Source organism: Oncorhynchus kisutch, unplaced genomic scaffold, assembly GCF_002021735.2.
Source record: "Oncorhynchus kisutch isolate 150728-3 unplaced genomic scaffold, Okis_V2 Okis03b-Okis08b_hom, whole genome shotgun sequence".
Lineage (NCBI taxonomy): Eukaryota > Metazoa > Chordata > Actinopteri > Salmoniformes > Salmonidae > Oncorhynchus > Oncorhynchus kisutch.
Window position 1 is genome coordinate 14595532 of NW_022261980.1, and position 20000 is coordinate 14615531.

General features: G+C 44.9%; 1 protein-coding gene and 1 long non-coding RNA gene across 2 annotated transcripts in view; both read right to left on the reverse strand.

Annotated features, from left to right (window-relative positions):
• Positions 1-20000, reverse strand: part of klf13 (Kruppel like factor 13) — a 49801-nt gene that overhangs the window by 5079 nt on the left and 24722 nt on the right. The window lies entirely within an intron of this gene.
• LOC116359598 (uncharacterized) lies at positions 2703-5955 on the reverse strand. Its single transcript, XR_004206706.1, has 3 exons — positions 2999-5955; positions 2757-2824; positions 2703-2719 (listed from the first exon to the last, which is right to left on the reverse strand). It is a non-coding gene; the product is annotated as an uncharacterized LOC116359598 (long non-coding RNA).

Below are 20000 nucleotides of genomic sequence, written 5' to 3' on the forward strand. Positions count from 1 at the left end.
TGGATAGGGTGTCCTCGCCGGGGGTGTCCTCGGATGGGGCCACAGTGTCTCCTGACCCCTCCTGTCTCAGCCTCCAGTATTTATGCTGCAGTAGTTTATGTGTCGGGGGGCTAGGGTCAGTTTGTTATATCTGGAGTACTTCCTGTCCTATCCGGTGTTCTGTGTGAATTTAAGTATGCCCTCTCTAATTCTCTCTTTCTCTCTTTCTTTCTCTCTCTCGGAGGACTATATGAATATATGAACTAGGAACCAAAATAATTACGGTCTTTGTTCCTAGTCTGTTATTCTTAAGGTAGCACTCTAAGGACAATATGCCAGTAGTGTTTTATTTTTGATCATTTAAAGGCTGTATTATCACCTGGTGGAAAGGAGATGATTTACTTCATGGGTGTATCCTAAACGGCACCCTATCAAATCAAATCAAATTTATTTATATAGCCCTTCGTACATCAGCTGATATCTCAAAGTGCTGTACAGAAACCCAGCATAAAACCCCAAACAGCAAGCAGTGCAGATGTAGAAGCAATGTGGCTAGGAAAAACTCCCTAGAAAGGTAGGAACCTAGGAAGAAACCTAGAGAGGTACCAGGCTCTGAGGGGAGGCCAGTCCTCTTCTGGCTGTGCCGGGTTGAGATTATAAGAGTACAACAGGTCACTACACTCATACCTGATATTACAACACTCTTACCTGAGGTCACTACATTCATACCTGATATTACAACACTCTAACCTGAGGTCACTACATTCATACCTGATATTACAACACTCTAACCTGAGGTCACTACACTCATACCTGATATTACAACACTCTTACCTGAGGTCACTACATTCATACCTGATATTACAACACTCTGACCTGAGGTCACTACATTCATACCTGATATTACAACACTCTAACCTGAGGTCACTACACTCATACCTGATATTACAACACTCTAACCTGAGGTCACTACACTCATACCTGATATTACAACACTCTAACCTGAGGTCACTACACTCATACCTGATATTACAACACTCTAACCTGAGGTCACTACACTCATACCTGATATTACAACACTCTAACCTGAGGTCACTACACTCATACCTGATATTACAAGACTCTAACCTGAGATCACTACACTCATACCTGATATTACAACACTCTAACCTGAGGTCACTACACTCATACCTGATATTACAACACTCTAACCTGAGGTCACTACACTCATACCTGATATTACAACACTCTAACCTGAGATCACTACACTCATACCTGATATTACAACACTCTAACCTGAGATCACTACACTCATACCTGATATTACAACACTCTAACCTGAGGTCACTACACTCATACCTGATATTACAACACTCTAACCTGAGGTCACTACACTCATACCTGATATTACAACACTCTAACCTGAGGTCACTACACTCATACCTGATATTACAACACTCTAACCTGAGGTCACTACACTCATACCTGATATTACAACACTCTAACCTGAGGTCACTACACTCATACCTGATATTACAAGACTCTAACCTGAGATCACTACACTCATACCTGATATTACAACACTCTAACCTGAGGTCACTACACTCATACCTGATATTACAACACTCTAACCTGAGGTCACTACACTCATACCTGATATTACAACACTCTAACCTGAGATCACTACACTCATACCTGATATTACAACACTCTAACCTGAGATCACTACACTCATACCTGATATTACAACACTCTAACCTGAGGTCACTACACTCATACCTGATATTACAACACTCTAACCTGAGGTCACTACACTCACACTCACGGGGTCCCCTCCCAATTAAAAAAAAATGTTTTGTAAGAACTCAGTCCAGCGTTAAACTTACTCCTGAAAGTTATAATAGTAGAATGTACAAGGAGACATTTCTAAATGGGGTATGACATCATCAGCTCCTCTTGTCATGTTAGTCATTGTTCACATTAGAGAGATGTTTATAACTAGTCAGGAATGTCCAGATCAATCAGCCCATCTTTTTATTTTGTTTTTTTTTACCATAAATATTGTTGTAGTTTTTGAGTCACTCAAATATCACATGAATACACATTAAACATGGCAAAATGTATAGAATTGAAATAAAATAATTTGCTTTAAAACTGCAAAACGTTCTTTGCACCCCATGATAAAAAATGTGTATAATTGCAGGAAATAAGAGCCCCTGAGCTACAGGGCTGTTTCACTAGTACAGACTGGAATATGTCCTGCGCCTACCAGCTTTCAAGGCAAGCAACACTGAACCATGCGTGAGAGCACCATCTGTTCCCGGAAGACTGTGTGATCACGCTGTCCATAGTCGATGTGAGTAAGACCTTTAAACAGGTCAACATTCACAAGGCCGCAGGGCCAGACGGATTACCAGGACACGTACTCTGACATTTTCAACGTCTTACCGACCCAGTCTTTAATATCTACATGTTTCAAGCAGACCACCATAGTCCCTGTGCCCAAGAGAGCCAAGGTCACCTGTCTAAATGACTACCGCCCAGTAGCACTCCCAAGACAATGTCAATGACGTTCATTTGAGATCGAACCAAACAGAAGGTTGGTAATACACAGTAGTACTCTGCCACACTGACTAACTCTACCTAGTCATGCTACCTACTGACACTGTCTTCCTCCCCTCCTACCTGACTAACTCTACCTACTGACACGGTCTTTCTCCTCCTACCTGACTAACTCTACCTACTGACACTGTCTTTATCATCCTACCTGACTATACCTACTGACACTGTCTTTATCATCCTACCTGACTAACTCTACCTACTGACACTGTCTTTATCATCCTACCTGACTAACTCTACCAACTCAAACCAACAGACACTGTCTTTATCCTCCTACCTGACTAACTCTACCTACTGACACTGTCTTTATCATCCTACCTGACTAACTCTACCTACTGACACTGTCTTTATCATCCTACCTGACTAACTCTACCTACTGACACTGTCTTTATCTTCCTACCTGACTAACTCTACCTACTGACACTGTCTTTATCATCCTACCTGACTAACTCTACTTACAGACACTGTCTTTATCATCCTACCTGACTAACTCTACCTACTGACACTGTCTTTATCATCCTACCTGACTAACTCTACCTACTGACACTGTCTTTATCATCCTACCTGACTAACTCTACCAACTCAAACCAACAGACACTGTCTTTATCCTCCTACCTGACTAACTCTACCTACTGACACTGTCTTTATCATCCTACCTGACTAACTCTACCTACTGACACTGTCTTTATCATCCTACCTGACTAACTCTACCTACTGACACTGTCTTTATCATCCTACCTGACTAACTCTACCAACTCAAACCAACAGACACTGTCTTTATCATCCTACCTGACTAACTCTACCTACAGACACTGTCTTTATCATCCTCCCTGACTAACTCTGCCTACAGACACAGTCTTCCTCCTCCTACCTGACTAACTCTACCTACTGACACTGTCTTTATCATCCTACCTGACTAACTCTACTTACAGACACTGTCTTTATCATCCTACCTGACTAACTCTACCTACTGACACTGTCTTTATCATCCTACCTGACTAACTCTACCTACTGACACTGTCTTTATCATCCTACCTGACTAACTCTACCAACTCAAACCAACAGACACTGTCTTTATCCTCCTACCTGACTAACTCTACCTACTGACACTGTCTTTATCATCCTACCTGACTAACTCTACCTACTGACACTGTCTTTATCATCCTACCTGACTAACTCTACCTACTGACACTGTCTTTATCATCCTACCTGACTAACTCTACCTACTGACACTGTCTTTATCATCCTACCTGACTAACTCTACCAACTCAAACCAACAGACACTGTCTTTATCATCCTACCTGACTAACTCTACCTACAGACACTGTCTTTATCATCCTCCCTGACTAACTCTGCCTACAGACACAGTCTTCCTCCTCCTACCTGACTAACTCTACCTACTGACACTGTCTTTATCATCCTACCTGACTAACTCTACTTACAGACACTGTCTTTATCATCCTACCTGACTAACTCTACCAACAGACACTGTCTTTATCATCCTACCTGACTAACTCTACCTACAGACACTGTCTTTATCATCCTACCTGACTAACTCTACCAACAGACACTGTCTTTATCATCCTACCTGACTAACTCTACCTACTGACACTGTCTTTCTCCTCCTACCTGACTAACTCTGCCTACAGACACAGTCTTCCTCCTCCTACCTGACTAACTCTATCTACAGACACTGTCTTTATCATCCTACCTGACTAACTCTGCCTACAGACACAGTCTTCCTCCTCCTACCTGACTAACTCTACCTACAGACACTGTCTTTATCATCCTACCTGACTAACTCTGCCTACAGACACAGTCTTCCTCCTCCTACCTGACTAACTCTACCTACAGACACTGTCTTTATCATCCTACCTGACTAACTCTACCTACAGACACTGTCTTTATCATCCTACCTGACTAACTCTACCAACTCAAACCAACAGACACTGTCTTTCTCCTCCTACCTGACTGATCCTAGCAACACAAAGAGCCTGCTGTGGATTTACTGTTGAGATGAGCTGAATTACAAACTACATCTGTTCATGTGACCTCAAGGGCTGCTTCCCAAACAACACTCTATTCCCTACATAGCGCAACAACTAGCCCTATTTGCCCGTGGTCAACAGTAGTGCACTATATAGGGAATAGAGTGCCGTTTGGGAAGCAGCCCCAGCTACAAAGCAGCAGAGGGTAAAGTATCACAGTGCTTCAATATTTAACAGCTTTTCAGAGGTGACTGGATCTGGGAGCTGTCAGTGGTGGAGGAGAGACTGCTGGGATATCATGACTCAACAGACATCAGGTATCAACACAGTGGAGAGGAGACTGCTGGGATATCATGACTCAACAGACTTCAGGTATCAACACAGTGGAGAGGAGGCTGCTGGGATATCATGACTCAACAGACATCAGGTATCAACACAGTGGAGAGGAGACTGCTGGGATATCATGACTCAACAGACATCAGGTATCAACACAGTGGAGAGGAGGCTGCTGGGATATTATGACTCAACAGACATCAGGTATCAACACAGTGGAGAGGAGACTGCTGGGATATCATGACTCAACAGACATCAGGTATCAACACAGTGGAGAGGAGGCTGCTGGGATATCATGACTCAACAGACATCAGGTATCAACACAGTGCAGAGGAGACTGCTGGGATATCATGACTCAACAGACATCAGGTATCAACACAGTGCAGAGGAGACTGCTGGACCCAGCTACCTGTCTCCTCCTGTGTATGACCTTCTGCCCCTGGACCCAGCTTCCTGTCTCCTCCTGTATATGACCTTCTGCCTGCCCCTGGACCCAGCTACCTGCCTCCTCCTGTGTATGACCTTCTGCCTGCCCCTGGACCCAGCTACCAGTCTCCTCCTTTGCTAATAAACACCAGCTGCGCACTGCGCTTGAAACCAGCTCTCTGTCTCCCATCGTGTTCATTACAAGTACTGTAATCAGAATGGTTTCTCTGAACATACAGTATAGTGATGACAATAATACTAGAATACACTAACAGTACTCTAGCTATCTGTTAAGGACACTTGGGCTATCTGTATTTAGCTAGATAGTTCACTCAGAAAAAAATGTCAGTCCTGGAAATCCATAATCTAGATTCTAGCATGAATGACTGTGTCCAACTCAGTCCTTAACCCAATGTGCTTTCACAAAATGGTGGTTGGTGACACGGGATACCCAGTAATTAGTTCTGAGTTCTGACTAGTTTCTCCTGAGCTGTGGCTACAGACTGGCTATCAACAGACACACCCACATGGGCAGACACACCCACATGGACAGACACACCCACATGGTCAGACACACCCACATGGTCAGACACACCCACATGGCCAAACACACCCACATGGGCAGACACACCCACATGGTCAAACACACCCACATGGGCAGACACACCCACATGGCCAAACACACCCACATGGGCAGACACACCCACATGGGCAGACACACCCAAATGGCCAAACACACCCACATGGCCAAACACACCCACATGGCCAAACACACCCACATGGTCAGACACACCCACATGGCCAAACACACCCACATGGTCAGACACACCCACATGGTCAGACACACCCATAAAGCCGGACAAACCCACACAAAGCCTGAAACTACGGCCCTCTGGTTCTGGAGAACAGTTAGTGAAACCCACACAAAGCCTGTAACTACGGCCCTCTGGTTCGGCCCTGTGGTTCTGGAGAACAGTTAGTGAAACCCACACAAAGCCTGAAACTACGGCCCTCTGGTTCGACCCTCTGGTTCTGGAGAACAGTTAGTGAAACCCACACAAAGCCTGTAACTACGGCCCTCTGGTTCGGCCCTGTGGTTCTGGAGAACAGTTAGTGAAACCCACACAAAGCCTGAAACTACGGCCCTCTGGTTCTGGAGAACAGTTAGTGATACCCACACAAAGCCTGAAACTACGGCCCTCTGGTTCTGGAGAACAGTTAGTGAAACCCACACAAAGCCTGAAACTACGGCCCTCTGGTTCTGGAGAACAGTTAGTGATACCCACACAAAGCCTGAAACTACGGCCCTCTGGTTCGACCCTCTGGTTCTGGAGAACAGTTAGTGAAACCCACACAAAGCCTGAAACTACGGCCCTCTGGTTCGACCCTCTGGTTCTGGAGAACAGTTAGTGATACCCACACAAAGCCTGAAACTACGGCCCTCTGGTTCGACCCTCTGGTTCTGGAGAACAGTTAGTGAAACCCACACAAAGCCTGAAACTACGGCCCTCTGGTTCGACCCTTTGGTTCTGGAGAACAGTTAGTGAAACCCACACAAAGCCTGTAACTACGGCCCTCTGGTTCGGCCCTGTGGTTCTGGAGAACAGTTAGTGAAACCCACACAAAGCCTGAAACTACGGCCCTCTGGTTCGACCCTCTGGTTCTGGAGAACAGTTAGTGAAACCCACACAAAGCCTGTAACTACGGCCCTCTGGTTCGGCCCTGTGGTTCTGGAGAACAGTTAGTGAAACCCACACAAAGCCTGAAACTACGGCCCTCTGGTTCGACCCTCTGGTTCTGGAGAACAGTTAGTGAAACCCACACAAAGCCTGAAACTACGGCCCTCTGGTTCGACCCTCTGGTTCTGGAGAACAGTTAGTGAAACCCACACAAAGCCTGTAACTACGGCCCTCTGGTTCGACCCTCTGGTTCTGGAGAACAGTTAGTGAAACCCACACAAAGCCTGAAACTACGGCCCTCTGGTTCGACCCTCTGGTTCTGGAGAACAGTTAGTGAAACCCACACAAAGCCTGAAACTACGGCCCTGTGGTTCTAGAAAGGAGGAGAGAGGAGAGTGGTGGCTATAGAAACATACTGAACTATGGACTTTTGTTCTGTCATTCTGCTGTGACACGCTATGTCTGTGACACAAATGGAACCCTATTCCCTATAGTCCACTACTGTAGACAGAAGTAGTGCACTACATAGGGAAATAGAGTGTCATTTGGGACTCACAGTAACTCTGTCCTCCATACAGCCCCGTGGCTCCAGCCCCGCCCACATCATAAGTGTTATTGCTTCGGAACAATGACAGTAAAAGCCAACAAGCTGGAAATGTCTGAATGATGTTTATGTGTTCCTGCTGTAACTACAGAGAACTAGTCACCCTGACATAAGACCTGCTGTAACTACAGAGAACTAGTCACCCTGACATAAGACCTGCTGTAATTACAGAGAACTAGTCACCCTGACATAAGACCTGCTGTAATTACAGAGAACTAGTCACCCTGACATAAGACCTGCTGTAATTACAGAGAACTAGTCACCCTGACATAAGACCTGCTGTAATTACAGAGAACTAGTCACCCTGACATAAGACCTGCTGTAACTACAGAGAACTAGTCACCCTGACATAAGACCTGCTGTAATTACAGAGAACTAGTCACCCTGACATAAGACCTGCTATAACTACAGAGAACTAGTCACCCTGACATAAGACCTGCTATAACTACAAAGAACTAGTCACCCTGACATAAGACCTGCTATAACTGCAGAGAACTAGTCACCCTGACATAAGGCCTGCTATAACTACAGAGAACTAGTCACCCTGACATAAGGCCTGCTATAACTACAGAGAACTAGTCACCCTGACATAAGACCTGCTATAACTACAGAGAACTAGTCACCCTGACATAAGACCTGCTATAACTACAGAGAACTAGTCACCCTGACATAAGACCTGCTATAACTACAGAGAACTAGTCACCCTGACATAAGACCTGCTATAACTACAAAGAACTAGTCACCCTGACATAAGACCTGCTATAACTGCAGAGAACTAGTCACCCTGACATAAGGCCTGCTATAACTACAGAGAACTAGTCACCCTGACATAAGGCCTGCTATAACTACAGAGAACTAGTCACCCTGACATAAGACCTGCTATAACTACAGAGAACTAGTCACCCTGACATAAGACCTACTATAACTACAGAGAACTAGTCACCCTGACATAAGGTCAGGCCTGCTGTAACTACAGAGAACTAGTCACCCTGACATAAGACCTGCTATAACTACAGAGAACTAGTCACCCTGACATAAGACCTGCTATAACTACAGAGAACTAGTCACCCTGACATAAGACCTGCTATAACTACAGAGAACTAGTCACCCTGACATAAGACCTGCTATAACTACAGAGAACTAGTCACCCTGACATAAGACCTACTATAACTACAGAGAACTAGTCACCCTGACATAAGGTCAGGCCTGCTGTAACTACAGAGAACTAGTCACCCTGACATAAGGTCAGGCTTGCCCTGGGTTGTACTGGCTGTTTTGGTAACAAAACAAGAACAGGCACACGCACACACACAGGCACGTGCGCAAGCAGATCAGACACGCACACACTCACACGCAGGGGTTGTTTTCCTGGTCAGGATGGAATAAACAGAACGGCGCTGTGGAGAGACGCTTTGAGAACAGCTCTTTGTCCTTAAAGAGGGAAACAATGAGGGAAGCCACAGCCTCTGTCCCAAATGGCACACTATTCCCTGTATAGTGCATGTAGGCAATGGGTCCTGGTCAAAAGTAGTGCACTATAAAGGGAATAGGGTGCCATTTGGGACGAACATACAGTCAAGTGGGCTGATTGTTTCAGGACAAACAAAACTAGCATGAGGCATGCTATGCTGCTAACAGTCATAGACTACAACTGATTCATGATGCTAGATGCTGTTAACACCCATAGACTACAACTGATTCATGATGCTAGATGCTGCTAACAGTCATAGACTACAACTGATTCATGATGCTAGATGCTGCTAACAGTCATAGACTACAACTGATTCATGATGCTAGATGCTGTTAACACCCATAGACTACAACTGATTCATGATGCTAGATGCTGCTAACAGTCATAGACTACAACTGATTCATGATGCTAGATGCTGTTAACACCCATAGACTACAACTGATTCATGATGCTAGATGCTGCTAACAGTCATAGACTACAACTGATTAATGATGCTAGATGCTAATAACAGCCATAGACTACAACTGATTCATGATGCTAGATGCTGCTAACAGACATAGACTACAACTGATTCATGATGCTAGATGCTGCTAACAGACATAGACCACAACTGATTCATGATGCTAGATGCTGCTAACACCCATAGACTACAACTGATTCATGATGCTAGATGCTGCTAACAGTCATAGACTACAACTGATTCATGATGCTAGATGCTGCTAACAGCCATAGACTACAACTGATTCATGATGCTAGATGCTGCTAACAGTCATAGACTACAACTGATTCATGATGCTAGATGCTGCTAACACCCATAGACTACAACTGATTCATGATGCTAGATGCTGCTAACAGACATAGACTACAACTGATTCATGATGCTAGATGCTAATAACAGTCATAGACTACAACTGATTCATGCCGGAATATGAAAACAAATATTTATTTCAGACCCATGTCTTTTGCCTTGTGTGACCTGTGTGTGCGTGTTCCTTCCTGATAAGTGGCCCTTCTCTGGTGTTCTGCCCCAGGCAAACACACACCCTTTCTGGGAATGGGAGAGCCAGGAAAGATTTCATTCGTTAGAATGAACACATTGACCCACTTCTATTGTGAGGCCGTTACGTCAATCCTGTGTGTGTGTGTGTGTGTGTGTGTGTGTGTGTGTGTGTGTGTGTGTGTGTGTGTGTGTGTGTGTGTGTGTGTGTGTGTGTGTGTGTGTGTGTGTGTGTGTGTGTGAGTGTGTGTGTGTGTGTGTGTGTGTGTGAGTGTGTGTGTGTGTGTGTGTACAGTAGCTCCAGTACATCTGTGGCCAAACAGCAGAATCTCCCCTCAGGCCCTAACTCTCATTATGTCACAGTAGCTGCTCTCTTATGTAAACACTCTCATTCACAGTCAGTAGCCAGGAGAGACAGGAGAGACAGGAGAGACAGGAGAGACAGGAGAGACAGGGGAGACAGGAGAGACAGGAGAGACAAGGGAGACAGGAGAGACAGGAGTGACAGGGGAGACAGGGGAGACAGGAGAGACAGGGGAGACAGGAGAGACAGGAGAGACAGGAGAGACAAGGGAGACAGGAGAGACAGGGGTGACAGGAGAGACAGGGGAGACAGGGGAGACAGGAGAGACAGGGGAGACAGGAGAGACAGGAGAGACAGGAGAGACAGGGGAGACAGGAGAGACAGGAGAGACAGGAGAGACAAGGGAGACAGGAGAGACAGGAGTGACAGGAGAGACAGGGGAGACAGGGGAGACAGGAGAGACAGGGGAGACAGGAGAGACAGGAGAGACAGGAGTGACAGGGGAGACAGGAGAGACAGGAGAGAGACAGGGGAGACAGGAGAGACAGGAGAGACAGCGGAGACAGGAGAGACTGGAGAGACAGGAGAGACAGGAGAGACAGGAGTGACAGGGGAGACAGGAGAGACAGGAGAGAGACAGGGGAGACAGGGGAGACAGGAGAGAGACAGGAGAGACAGGAGAGACAGCGGAGACAGGAGAGACTGGAGAGACAGGGGAGACAGGAGAGACAGGGGAGACAGGAGAGACAGGGGAGACAGGAGAGACAGGAGAGACAGGAGAGACAGGAGTAACAGGGGAGACAGGAGAGACAGGGGAGACAGGAGAGACAGGAGTGACAGGGGAGACAGGGGACAGGGGAGACAGGAGTAACAGGGGAGACAGGAGAGACAGGGGAGACAGGAGAGACAGGGGAGACAGGGGGGACAGGGGAGACAGGAGAGACAGGAGTAAGGGGAGACTGGGGAGACAGGAGAGACAGGAGAGACAGGAGAGACAGGAGAGAGACAGGAGAGACAGAGTAGACAGGAGAGACAGGAGAGAGACAGGAGAGACAGGAGAGACAGGGGAGACAGGGGAGACAGGAGAGAGACAGGAGAGACAGGGGAGACAGGAGAGACAAAGGAGACAGGGGAGACAGGAGAGACAGGAGAGAAAGGAGAGAGACAGGAGAGAGACAGGCGTAACAGGGGACAGGAGAGACAGGGGAGACAGGAGTAAAAAGGAAAGACAGGAGAGACAGGAGTAACAGGGGAGACAGGAGAGACAGGGGAAAGACAGGGGAGACAGGGGAAAGACAGGGGAGAGACAGGGGAAAGACAGGGGAGAGACAGAGTAGACAGGAGAGACAGGAGAGACAGGAGAGAGACAGCAAAGACAGGAGAGACAGGGGAGACAGGAGAGACATGAGAGAGACAGGGGAGACAGGGGAGACAGGAGAGACAGGAGAGATAGGAGAGACAGGAGAGAGACAGGAGAGACAGGGGAGACAGGGGAGACAGGAGAGACAGGGGAGACAGTAAAGCCAGGAGAGACAGGGGAGACAGGAGAGAGACAGGAGAGACAGGTGAGACAGGAGAGACAGGAGAGATAGGAGAGAGACAGGAGAGACAGGGGAGACAGGGGAGACAGGAGAGACAGGAGAGATAGGAGAGACAGGGGAGACAGGAGAGACAGGGGAGACAGGAGTAACAGGGGAGACAGGAGAGACAGGGGAAAGACAGGGGAGAGACAGGGGAGACAGGAGAGACAGGGGAAAGACAGGGGAGAGACAGAGTAGACAGGAGAGACAGGAGAGACAGGAGAGAGACAGGAGAGACAGTAAAGACAGGAGAGACAGGGGAGACAGGAGAGAGACAGGAGAGACAGGTGAGACAGGAGAGACAGGAGAGATAGGAGAGACAGGAGAGAGACAGGAGAGACAGGGGAGACAGGGGAGACAGGAGAGACAGGAGAGATAGGACAGACAGGGGAGACAGGAGAGACAGGAGAGACAGGGGAGACAGTAAAGACAGGAGAGACAGGGGAGACAGGAGAGACAGGAGAGAGACGGGGGAGACAGGGAGAGACAGGAGAGATAGGAGAGACAGGAGAGAGACAGGAGAGATAGGAGAGACAGGAGGACAGGAGAGACAGGGGAGACAGGGGAGACAGGAGGTCCCATGGGTCAAACACACATATTATAACACTGTTAGTTCATAGAGAGGTCAAACACACAGATTAAAACACTGTTAGAGAGGTCAAACACATAGATTATAACACTGTTAGTTCATAGAGAGGTCAAAACACATAGATTATAACACTGTTAGAGAGGTCAAACACACAGATTATAACACTGTTAGAGAGGTCAAACACACAGATTAAAACACTGTTAGAGAGGTCAAACACACAGATTATAACACTGTTAGTTCATTGAGAGGTCAAACACACAGATTATAACACTGTTAGTTCCTTGAGAGGTCAAACACACAGATTATAACACTGTTAGAGAGGTCAAACACACAGATTATAACACTGTTAGTTCATAGAGAGGTCAAACACACAGATTAAAACACTGTTAGAGAGGTCAAACACACAGATTATAACACTATTAGAGAGGTCAAACACACAGATTATGACACTGTTAGTTCATAGAGAGGTCAAACACACAGATTATAACACTGTTAGAGAGATCAAACACACAGATTATAACACTGTTAGAGAGGTCAAACACACAGATTATAACACTGTTAGAGAGGTCAAACACACAGATTAAAACACTGTTAGAGAGATCAAACACACAGATTATAACACTGTTAGAGAGGTCAAACACACAGATTAAAACACTGTTAGAGAGGTCAAACACAGAGGTGTCGGTTTAAAGAGATGCTCAGCACCACAGTCAACCAAACAAGTTCTGTAGGCTCTAGTTTTATCTCATCTTGACTATTGCGGGGTGATATTGGCCAAGTGCTGCAAAGAAGGACCTAGAAAAGCTGCAGCTGGCCCAGAACAGAGAATCAGCTCTTGCTCTTTGATGGACACAGAGAACTAATGTCAGCAGTATGCATGTCAGCCTCTCTTGGGTCAGAGTAGGGAGGAGAGATTGACTGCATCAATTCTTGTTCAATTGTGAGAAAATGTTATTGTGTTGAAAATTCCAAATTGACTGTACAATCGATTTACATATACCGTAGTTCTGACAGACATAGTTACCCCACCGGACAGGCCAACGGACAGGTCACCGGACAGGCCAACGGACAGGCCAACGGACAGGCCAACGGACAGGCCAACGGACAGGCCAACAGACAGGCCACCAGACAGGCCACCAGACAGGCCAACAGACAGGTCAACAGACAGGCCAACAGACAGGCTAGGACACCAGACAGGCCACCAGACAGGCCACCAGACAGGCCAACAGACAGGTCACCCTTCACAGTCCCCAAATCCAGAACAAATTCAAGGAAACACACAGGATTATATGGAGCCATGAATGCATGGAACTCCATCTCAGATTACTCAAGCAAACAGCTAAATGAGCTTTAAAAATGAATAAAACACATCACAGCACCTCTCCTCTATCAGACCTAATTAACTCTGAGGCATATGGGGCGACAGGGTAGCCTAGTAGCCTAGTGGTTAGAGTGTTGGACTAGTAACCGAAAGGTTGCAAGTTCAAATCCCCAAACTGACAAGGTACAAATCTGTCGTTCTGCCCCTGATCAGGCAGTTAACCCCACTGTTCCTAGGCCGCCATTGAAAATAAGAATTTGTTCTTAACTGACTTGCCTAGTTAAATAAAGGTGAAATAAATAAAAATCTGGACCTGTACTCATGTGTGGGTAACTGTCACCAGGTCCTTTTTGTACAGTTCAGTCCTTGAGCTGTTCTTGTCTATCGATGTTCTGTATTATGTCATGTTCTATGTTCTGTGTCACCAGGAAGTGTAGCTGCTGCTATGGCAACAGTTAATGAGGATCCTAATAAACCCCAGGAAGTGTAGCTGCTGCTATGACAACAGTTAATGAGGATCCTAATAAACCCCAGGAAGTGTAGCTGCTGCTATGGCAACAGTTAATGAGGATCCTAATACCCCCAGGAAGAGTAGCTGCTGCTATGACAACAGTTAATGAGGATCCTAATACCCCAGGAAGAGTAGCTGCTGCTATGACAACAGTTAATGAGGATCCTAATAAACCCCAGGAAGAGTAGTTGCTGCTATGACAACAGTTAATGAGGATCATAATAAACCACAGGAAGTGTAGCTGCTGCTATGACAACAGTTAATGAGGATCCTAATAAACCCCAGGAAGAGTAGCTGCTGCTATGACAACAGTTAATGAGGATCCTAATAAACCCCAGGAAGAGTAGCTGCTGCTATGACAACAGTTAATGAGGATCCTAATAAACCCCAGGAAGAGTAGCTGCTGCTATGACAACAGTTAATGAGGATCATAATAAACCCCAGGAAGTGTAGCTGCTGCTATGGCAACAGTTAATGAGGATCCTAATAAACCCCAGGAAGTGTAGCTGCTGCTATGGCAACAGTTAATGAGGATCCTAATAAACCCCAAGAAGAGTAGCTGCTGCTATGACAACAGTTAATGAGGATCCTAATAAACCCCAGGAAGTGTAGCTGCTGCTATGACAACAGTTAATGAGGATCCTAATCAACCCCAGGAAGAGTAGCTGCTGCTATGACAACAGTTAATGAGGATCATTATAAACCCCAGGAAGAGTAGCTGCTGCTATGACAACAGTTAATGAGGATCATTATAAACCCCAGGAAGAGTAATCATTCATGTAAAGGACTGTAGTAGTATTACTATAGATACAGATACAGTACTACTATCTGATATAGTAGTAGTATTACTATAGATACAGATACAGTACTACTATCTGATATAGTAGTAGTATTACTATAGATACAGATACAGTACTACTATCTGATATAGTAGTAGTATTACTATAGATACAGATACAGTACTACTATCTGATATAGTAGTAGTATTACTATAGATACAGATACAGTACTACTATCTGATATAGTAGTAGTATTACTATAGATACAGATACAGTACTACTATCTGATATAGTAGTAGTATTACTATAGATACAGATACAGTACTACTATCTGATATAGTAGTAGTATTACTATAGATACAGATACAGTACTACTATCTGATATAGTAGTAGTATTACTATAGATACAGATACAGTACTACTATCTGATATAGTAGTAGTATTACTATAGATACAGATACAGTACTACTATCTGATATAGTAGTAGTATTACTATAGATACAGATACAGTACTACTATCTGATATAGTAGTAGTATTACTATAGATACAGATACAGTACTACTATCTGATATAGTAGTAGTATTACTATAGATACAGATACAGTACTACTATCTGATATAGTAGTAGTATTACTATAGATACAGACACAGTACTACTATCTGATATAGTAGTAGTATTACTATAGATACAGATACAGTACTACTATCTGATATAGTAGTAGTATTACTATAGATACAGATACAGTACTACTATCTGATATAGTAGTAGTATTACTATAGATACAGATACAGTACTACTATCTGATATAGTGTGTTGAAGTGGCTGCGTGGGAGAACTGAGACTACCTGATTGAGACACACACACACACACACAGAGAGAACACCTTGTGAAAGTCATTGAGTCATTCCAATCACTGCGGTGTGTGTGTGTGTGTGTGTCTCACTCAGGTAGTCTCAGTTTCCCGCACAACCACTTCAACGCGCTATAGCAGATAGCATCATCTGTGTGTGTGTGTGTGTGTGTGTGTGTGTGTGTGTGTGTGTGTGTGTGTGTGTGTGTGTGTGTGTGTGTGTGTGTGTGTGTGTGTGTGTGTGTGTGTGTGTGTGTGTGTGTGTGTGTGTGTGTTCTTGCATGCATACGTCGTGTCTCCGGTTCACAAACTCTCCATGAGATTTGAATCGTAAAATGCCAATAGGCCTGGTGTACGAACAGACAGACAGACAGACAGACAGACAGACACCCAGACAGACACACAGACAAACAGACACACAGACAGACAGACCTGACAGGCCTGAGACAGTCCTGAGTTATATTACCTCCATATAGTCGTCCATATAGGGCCTGAGTTATAATACCTCCATATAGTAGTCCATATAGGGCCTGAGTTATATTAGATCCATATAGTAGTCCATATAGGGCCTGAGTTATATTACCTCCATATAGTAGTCCATATAGGGCCTGAGTTATATTACCTCCATATAGTAGTCCATATAGGGCCTGAGTTATATTACCTCCATATAGTAGTCCATATAGGGCCTGAGTTATATTACCTCCATATAGTAGTCCATATAGGGCCTGAGTTATATTACCTCCATATAGTAGTCCATATAGGGCCTGAGTTATATTACCTCCATATAGTAGTCCATATAGGGCCTGAGTTATAATACCTCCATATAGTAGTCCATATAGGGCCTGAGTTATATTACCTCCATATAGTAGTCCATATAGGATCCTGAGTTATATTACCTCCATATAGGGCCTGAGTTATATTACCTCCATATAGGGCCTGAGTTATATTACCTCCATATAGTAGTCCATATAGGGCCTGAGTTATATTACCTCCATATAGTAGTCCATATAGGGCCTGAGTTATATTACCTCCATATAGTAGTCCATATAGGGCCTGAGTTATAATACCTCCATATAGTAGTCCATATAGGGCCTGAGTTATATTACCTCCATATAGGGCCTGAGTTATATTACCTCCATATAGGGCCTGAGTTATATTACCTCCATATAGGGCCTGAGTTATATTACCTCCATATAGTAGTCCATACAGGGCCTGAGTTATATTACCTCCATATAGTAGTCCATACAGGGCCTGAGTTATATTACCTCCATATAGTAGTCCATACAGGGCCTGAGTTATATTACCTCCATATAGTAGTCCATATAGGGCCTGAGTTATATTACCTCCATATAGGGCCTGAGTTATATTACCTCCATATAGTAGTCCATATAGGGCCTGAGTTATATTACCTCCATATAGTAGTCCATACAGGGCCTGAGTTATAATACCTCCATATAGGGCCTGAGTTATATTACCTCCATATAGGGCCTGAGTTATATTACCTCCATATAGGGCCTGAGTTATATTACCTCCATACAGGGCCTGAGTTATAATACCTCCATATAGGGCCTGAGTTATATTACCTCCATATAGTAGTCCATATAGGGCCTGAGTTATATTACCTCCATATAGTAGTCCATACAGGGCCTGAGTTATATTACCTCCATATAGTAGTCCATATAGGGCCTGAGTTATATTACCTCCATATAGTCGTCCATATAGGGCCTGAGTTATATTACCTCCATATAGTAGTCCATATAGGGCCTGAGTTATATTACCTCCATATAGTAGTCCATATAGGGCCTGAGTTATATTACCTCCATATAGTAGTCCATATAGGGCCTGAGTTAAATTACCTCAATATAGTAGTCCATATAGGGCCTGAGTTATATTACCTCCATATAGTAGTCCATATAGGGCCTGAGTTATATTACCTCCATATAGTAGTCCATACAGGGCCTGAGTTATATTACCTCCATATAGTAGTCCATATAGGGCCTGAGTTATATTACCTCCATATAGTAGTCCATATAGGGCCTGAGTTATATTACCTCCATATAGTAGTCCATATAGGGCCTGAGTTAAATTACCTCAATATAGTAGTCCATATAGGGCCTGAGTTATAATACCTCCATATAGTAGTCCATATAGGGCCTGAGTTATATTACCTCCATATAGTAGTCCATACAGGGCCTGAGTTATATTACCTCCATATAGTAGTCCATATAGGGCCTGAGTTATATTACCTCCATATAGTAGTCCATATAGGGCCTGAGTTATATTACCTCCATATAGTAGTCCATATAGGGCCTGAGTTATATTACCTCCATATAGGGCCTGAGTTATATTACCTCCATATAGGGCCTGAGTTATAATACCTCCATATAGTAGTCCATATAGGGCCTGAGTTATATTACCTCCATATAGGGCCTGAGTTATATTACCTCCATATTGTAGCCCATACAGTCACATATATACTGTAGCTAGTTAAAACACTGTTTATATCCATTATAGTCACATATATACTGTAGCTAGTTAAAGCCAATAGCATGAGGAACAGAGAGAATCTCGAAGAACAACAACAACAAGACAACGTCAACAAGGCCAGATGTCCTGTGTTTACACATCCAGTCTACCCTCAGCACACAAGTCTTTTCTTTCATGGAGTAGCAGTTAGAGTGTAATCACTGTGAACACGATGAAACAGTCCCATGATCAATAGGATTAACTAGCCCTCTTAGTAGTCTATCTAACTCATCTTACCCTGGCTCCGCTCTGCTCTCGTCTAGTCTGGTCTAACTCATCTTAACCTGGAACAACTCTGCTCTCGTCTAGTCTGGTCTAACTCATCTTAACCTGGCACAACTCTGCTCTCGTCTAGTCTGGTCTAACTCATCTTAACCTGGCTCCGCTCTGCTCTTGTCTAGTCTGGTCTAACTCATCTTAACCTGGCTCCGCTCTGCTCTCGTCTAGTCTGGTCTAACTCATCTTACCCTGGCTCCGCTCTGCTCTCGTCTAGTCTGGTCTAACTCATCTTAACCTGGCTCTGCTCTGCTCTCGTCTAGTCTGGTCTAACTCATCTTAACCTGGCTCTGCTCTGCTCTCGTCTAGTCTGGTCTAACTCATTTTAACCTGGCTCTGCTCTCGTTTAGTCTGGTCTAAGCCATCTTAACCTGGCTCTGCTCTCGTTTAGTCTGGTCTAAGCCATCTTAACCTGGCTCTGCTCTCGTTTAGTCTGGTCTAACTCATCTTAACCTGGCTCCGCTCTGCTCTCGTCTAGTCTGGTCTAACCCATCTTAACCTGGCTCTGCTCTCGTTTAGTCTGGTCTAACTCATCTTAACCTGGCTCTGCTCTCGTCTAGTCTGGTCTAACCCATCTTAACCTTGCCCTGCTCTGCTCTCATTTGGTCTAACCCATCTTAACCTGGCTCTGCTCTCATCTAGTCTGGTCTAACCCATCTTAACCTTGCCCTGCTCTTCTCTCATTTGGTCTAAGCCATCTTAACCTGGTTCTGCTCTGCTCTCATCTAGTCTGGTCTAAGCCATCTTAACCTGGCTCTGCTCTCGTCTAGTCTGGTCTAAGCCATTTTAACCTGGTTCTGCTCTGCTCTCATCTAGTCTGGTCTAACTCATCTTAACCTTGCTCTGCTCTCGTCTAGTCTGGTCTAAGCCATCTTAACCTTGCTCTGCTCTCATCTAGTCTGGTCTAAGCCATCTTAAACTCGCCTTGCTCTGCTCTCGTCTAGTCTGGTCTGACCAATCTTACCCTCCCCCTGTTCTTCTCTGCTGTGGCCTGGGAGAAAGACACTTCATGGTCAGGATTCAAACCTTGGAGCGCCGTCCACAATGCAGCTTTTAAACGCGATGTTTACGTGTTTTTGCGGAGATCGTAGTCACGGTAAATACCGCCCAATGGGAAAAGCCCTTTTAAAAGCGGTGTTTGTGTGACAGGTTAAAGGAAATATTCAT